General features: G+C 38.9%; 1 non-coding gene across 1 annotated transcript; it reads left to right on the plus strand.

Annotated features, from left to right (window-relative positions):
- The first annotated feature begins 3,984 nt into the window (after positions 1-3,984).
- LOC139856352 (small nucleolar RNA R71) lies at positions 3,985-4,091 on the plus strand. Its single transcript, XR_011761839.1, has one exon. It is a non-coding gene; the product is annotated as a small nucleolar RNA R71 (small nucleolar RNA).
- The last annotated feature ends 2,529 nt before the right edge of the window (positions 4,092-6,620 follow it).

Raw genomic sequence — 6,620 nt, forward strand, 5'->3', positions numbered from 1 at the left:
CCGCCCATTTGGAAACATAGTGTATGGCAACAAGTATGTAGAGGTAAGAATGAGACTTTGGAAAGGGCCCCATAAAGTCAATTCCCCAAACATTGAAAACCTCGCATACTTGGATGCTTTGTTGAGGCATTTCATCCCGTTTAGTGATTTGACCGGCTCGGTGGCACGCGTCACAAGCCTTACAAACAGTGTAGGCATCTTTGAATATTGTAGGCCAATAGAAACCGGCCTCGTAAACTTTCCTCCCCATGATTTGGAGACCAAAGTGTCCACCCGTAGGTCCAAGGTGACAATCAAGCAGAATTTCGGTGCATTCCTTTCCCGAAACGCACCTGTGAATAACTCCATCTGCACATCGCCTAAATAGATAAGGGTCTTCTCAAAAATAGTATTTTAGGTCACTAAAGAATTTTTTCCTTTTCTGATGTGACCAACCGGTTTCTAGGTACCCCCAACAATGTAATTGGCGAAATCAACATACCACGGGTCTTCCACCTTCTCTACTCGCATGAGGTATTCACCGGAAAAATCATCTTTAATATTCGATTCATGGAGTACTTCAAGATTGGGATTTTCAAGTCTAGAGAGATGGTCAGCCGCGATATTTTCGGCACCTTTCTTGTCCCGGATCTCGATATCAAATTCTTGCAAGAGCAAGACCCATCTTAGCAATCGAGGTTTAGCATCCAGTTTAGAGAAAAGGTATTTCAATGCCGAATGGTCAGTGAAGACAATTGTCTTTGACAGGACAAGATAAGATCGAAATTTGTCAAAAAAAAGACGATAGCAAGGAGCTCCTTTTCTGTTGTTGTGTAGTTCAATTGGGCTCCTTGTAAAGTCTTGCTTGCATAGTAAATGGGTTGAAAATGTTTTTCAACCCGTTGGCCCAAAACTGAACCAACTGCAAAATCCGATGCATCGCACATTAGCTCGAATGGTAATGACCAATTTGGAGCTATAATTATTGGTGCGTTAACAAGTTTTTATTTTAAGATGTTGAATGCCTTAGTGCATTAACTCGTGAAAACAAAGGGTGCATCTTTTTAGAGAAGTTTATTCAATGGCGTTGCAATTTTTGAAAAATCTTGAATGAATCGCCGGTAAAATCCGGCATGCCCGAGAAAACTTCTCACACCCTTCACATTTGAAGGAGGTGGAAGGTTGGCAATGACGTCAACCTTTGCTGGATCCACCTAAATACCAACACTTGAGATTTTGTGTCCCAAGACAATGCCTTCTTTAACCATAAAATGACATTTCTCCCAATTTAACACTAAGTTTGATTTCTTACACCTAATTAGCATTTTCTCCAAATTTAGAAGGCATGAATCGAAAGTGTCACCGAAGACTGAAAAGTCATCCATGAACACTTCTATTCAATCTGCAATCATATCATGGAAAATGGCCATCATGCACCTTTGGAATGTTGTGGGAGCATTACATAGACCAAAGGGCATTCGGCGGTATGAAAAGGTGCCATAGGGACACGTGAAGGTAGTCTTTTCTTGGTCCTCGGGGGAGATGGGAATTTGAAAGTACCCCGAAAAACCATCTAGGAAACAATAAAAGCTATTTTCCGCTAGTCTCTCTAACATTTGATCAATGAATGGTAGCGAAAAATGGTCTTTTCTAGTGGTATCGTTTAACTTACGATAATCAATACAAACTCGCCACCCCGTAACAGTTCGTGTAGTGATAAGCTCATCCTTATCATTTGTGGTAACAGTTATACCACCCTTTTTAGGAACAAAATGGACCGAGCTTATCCACAGACTATCTGAGATTGGGTAGATTAGACCTGCATCTAGCAATTTAATGATCTCCTTTTTGACAACATCTTGCATATGAGGATTTAGCCTCTTTTGAGGTTGCACCACTGGTTTGGAATTTTCTTCCATTAAGATCTTGTGAGTGCAATAAGAAGGACTAATTCCTTTTATATCATGCATTTTCCATGCAACGGCCGGTTTGTGGGCCTGAAACAAGGAAACAAGTCGTTCTTTTTCATGTTTAGAAAGAAGTGAGGAAATAATTACTGGAAGCTTCGAATCCTCCTGAAGGAAAGCGTACTCAAGATGATCAGGGAGCGGCTTAAGCTCCAAAATTAGAGGTTCCTCAATTGAGGGCTGACTCCGGTACTCGCTATCCTTGTTCAGTTGTTCTAACTCCTCTTCAGTTGGTTCATACCCATTTGCCATCAATGTAGCCATCACATCCATTTCTTCTTCAGGAAATTCTTCATCTCCACTCGCCAAATCGTATGTACCTATTTCATCTCATTCGGGAAATTCCTGCAAGAACTCATAATGCGAATCTATGCTTTGCATAAAATAACAAGCATCATCTGAAGATTCAGGATATTTTAATGACTTGTCAATTGCAAAAGTCGCACTAGATTCACCAATTCTAAGGGTCAACTGCTGATCATAAACATCAATGACACATCTAGCAGTATTCAAAAATGGTCGACCCAAAATAATTGGTATTCTGTCATCAACTTCCATGTCTAAAACCACAAAGTCTGCCAGAAAAATTAGATTCCCGGTCTTAACTAACATATTCTCTATTATTCCTCGAGGGAATTTTATAAAGCGATCAGCTAGTTGAATAGCCATCCGTGTGGTTTTGAGTTCCCCAGGGGCTAATTTAAGGTAAATCGAATAGGGCATCAAATTGATACTAGCCCTAAGCCCTCATACAATCAAGGACACCCATTAGACAATGAATAGTGAAACAACCTGGATCTTGAAGCTTTTCGGGAAGTGTGTTAGACACCAGCGCTGAACATCTAGCATTTAAAGTGACTGATGAAACACTTTCCATTTTCTTTTGGTTGGTGAGCATGTCCTTCAAGAATCGAGCATATTTAGGCATTCCTGCAATAACATCAATAAAAGGTAAATTTACGTTAACTTTCTTGATGAGCTCCATGAATCTTGACTTTTCTTCCTCGAGCTTCTCCAATCTTTGTTTTCTTGAGAATGAGAGCGGTGGTTGATATGCTTTAGCAACCGGTTTGACTCGCACCGTGTCTTTTTGACTTTCCATGTGCTCATTGTCAACACCTTCAACCACATTTTCCAACTCTTTTTCTTTCTCCGGTTCATTCACACTACTTTGTTTACTCTCTTTTGTTAATGGAACACGAAAGTCAGAAACTTCTGGCATCTTTGGTGGATCATTGGTTACCCCACTTCGGGTAGTGATAGCCTTTGCTTGCTCGTTTCGAGGTTAGATTGCGTGTTGCTTGGCAATTCCCCAGGTTTTCTTTCGCTTAACAATTTAGCAAGATTACTCATTTGTTGTTCCAATACTTGAATGGAAGATTGTTGGTTTCTAAATTGTTGCTCATTCTTCTCATTCGTTTAGCTTATATTGGTAACAAGTTGAGTTTGTGATGCAATTAACTTCTCCAACATATTCTCCACATTTGACTTTTTCTCTTCATGTTGTGGTTTTTGATAAAAACCCAGAGTTTGTCGTGGGTACCCACTACTTGACCCTTATTAGAAATTTAAATTTTGACCTTGAGGGTTGTAAGGGTTGTTGAAGTTTCGGTTGAATTGGGCTCTTCCTTGAAATTGGTTGTTATTCCTTTGGCTTATGAAAGCCACTTCTTCTTTCTGAGCCATTATCCAACCTGCATCACTATCTTTTCCTAAATGGAGACCACCACAGTATTCACAACCTACCTTCATACTATGAATTTCCTTGGTGATCTTTTCCATGTTTCGAGCAACACCGTCTATTTTCACACTTAGTGAACTAAGGTCATCATAAGCACCGGCGCTTTGGACTTGAGAATGACGAGTAATTGGTCTTTCTTGATGCCACTCATGAGAATAATCGGCTTGTTTCTCGATTATCTCATAAGCTTCTTGCTCGATTTTGTCCATGAGTGAACCTCCAGCCGCTTGATCAATAGAAATTCAGGTTGCAACATCACAACCCTTGTAAAAGATTTGAACATTTTGGAAGGTATCTAAACCATGGTTTGGACAACCTCTTAGCATTTTGGAAAATCGATTCCATGCTTCATACAAGGTTTCCATCGGCTTTTGACAAAATTGGGTAATTTCTTGTTGGAGTCTCGCGGACTTAGAAGCTGGAAAATGTTTCTTAAGAAATTTTTCCAACATATCATCCCAAGTTTTTATCGTAGCCTCGGGTAATGAATCTAACCAACTCCGTGCTTCCCCAGTGGGGTGTCCATGGAAAAAGTTTTAAAAATACATTTTGGTCGGTGTCCGCTTGAAGCTTGAATAGAACACATATCTCTTGAAAAAGACGAATATGTTCATTAGCATCTTCATTCGGACCTCCACCAAATTGACATATATTGTTAATCATTTGGAGAATAGGTCCGTTTATTTCAAATTTTACCTCACCAGGTGGCTGAGTAATTGCACTTCCTTATCCAGTTCTGGTTGCCTTCATCTTGGCCGCCATTGATTGTCTTGGTACCACCAGTCTTTGTGCCTCTCCTTCCATTTCAAAATTTGGAGGATGAACGAGGTCACCAAATTCAGAATATCGAGGCTTGGTTGTTCTTGATGATTTCGAATAAAAAATTTCCTGCTTTGATGAAGACTCAAAAATTTCAAGTACTTATTTTGGTACCCTACCAAGCTTTCTGTCTGGTTCTGTAAGTGGTGTAAGTAGCGGAGAATATGTAAGTGGTGTAAGTTAATGAAATTGAAAGGTATGAAATATTTTGGTTTTGCCCTTTAATGATGGGCGAATCAAGAGAATTTCTAGTTTTATAAGTAAAGGAACTGTTTTTGGTATTTTTAGTTTTAAACAATTATAAATAAAGCAAGTAAGATAGTTTGATCAAGAAGACGAAATGTTCATCTAGATCTTTACCCTTGGTATTGGATGTAAGTTTTGATATTAAAGTCCGATTTAATGATTATGTGTGTAAGTTACCTATTAAATTCACCAAGAGTTCTCTTTAGTAAATATGCAAACATAATTACAAGATCAAGGGTTCCCTTTTCACTATAGTTCTTGTATTTGTAATCGGATAATTTAGCTAGTTCTAAGGCTTGAAACTTGATTCTTATGTTCATAGTTATCAACAATTGTACAAACGTTCGTTGCATACAGTTCATCCCTATATCGTCTAATCATTTGATTCTAATTTACCCCCTTGGTCTGGTTTAGTAAATAATCAATCTAAGACAAGTTGATTGTAAATCAATATGATAAATTAACAAGAGTTCTCTTTATCAACAACATATCAATTAACTAGATACAAATGATTTTAACATCAATAAGCATGTTCTTGATTCAAGCTTAAAACTATCACACATAATACATACAATCAATAAGTTTACATCCAATACCTTGGTTATTAATCTAGACAAACATTATGGAAATAGCCAACAATCATGTTTGAAAACTTAAACAAAAGAGTAACAAAGATAGAATTCATTGTAATACAAGATTAACCTTTTAGGAGTAATCTTGGATGAAGCTCCTGAATGATCCTTGATTCTTCAATGATTTGAGTACATAGATGCACTTTGATAAGCCCAAGAATTACTTTGATTCATATGTTTTAGTCTCAGAACAGAAAAAAAACTGGTACCCTTCGAAATGAAGCTGGACATGGAATTAAATAGGCTGAACAGTAGCTGGAAAGTGGAGTGCGCCAAGTGCACCAAAGAGAGTGCGCTGCACGCACAGTTCACCTACTACACATTTACTTTACAGCTCGACATCGCACGTTCAAATCTACTTTACTGGTAAAAGTGCACGTAGGGGTGCGCTGAGCGCACAGTAGTGCGCGGCGCGCACTGTGCTTGGCGCACTTTGGTTTCGTCCAAGAAGTATTCTGATCAAAATATGGCATTGTGCGCTGCGCGCACCCTTAGTGGTGGGCTGAGCGCACCTCACTGTTCTTGGATTTCTGGTCTTGGCTTCTATCTCTGAGCAGTATCATCCATTTTCTTAAATGTTTCTTCAAGTTTACAATGATTTTAGACTAGATTACAATAATATAAAATACAAACGGAAATACAATGTATTAGTACGAAATGAACATCAATAGGACTCGATATTGTGACTAAAGATATATCTAATTTGAGCAATATCAAGGAGTGTGACTCTTATCATGATCCAAGTAACATTTGGGCTGTGCAGTAGCCTGAGCTGATTCAACATGATGATGAGCCAGCCCAAGTCTGCTTTGGGGGTCAGTTATGTTCTCTGCTGGTTGTACTGTCAGCAGAGGATATTGCATGATGTCCAATTTAGAAAGATGTGGAAGTACCTGGTTAGAAGAGTATGGGTTGCTACTCTTCTTAACACTAGTTTTAAAACCAGTCAGCTTGGGAGCTAAGGTTGTGCCTTTAATTCCACTTTCATTTTTCAAGTCAGCAGTTAAAATATTTTTAATTAAGTTAGAGATTTCTGCTGTTTGGTCTAGAGATGCACCAGGTTCCATAGCTGCTTTCTTGTCAGAAGCGGCAGTTGAGACTGGGGCAATCCCTCATGTGGTGTGCTTAGAGCCAGCTTTAGCTCGTTTGGATTTGCCCGTAACCAAGAAATAGTTAAGCAACAGATTCCAATACTAGAAGTGGGTAGTCAGTATATAAGACTAGGGCTGTTCCTTA

The sequence above is a fragment of the Rutidosis leptorrhynchoides genome, chromosome 6 (genome assembly GCF_046630445.1).
Source record: "Rutidosis leptorrhynchoides isolate AG116_Rl617_1_P2 chromosome 6, CSIRO_AGI_Rlap_v1, whole genome shotgun sequence".
NCBI lineage: Eukaryota > Viridiplantae > Streptophyta > Magnoliopsida > Asterales > Asteraceae > Rutidosis > Rutidosis leptorrhynchoides.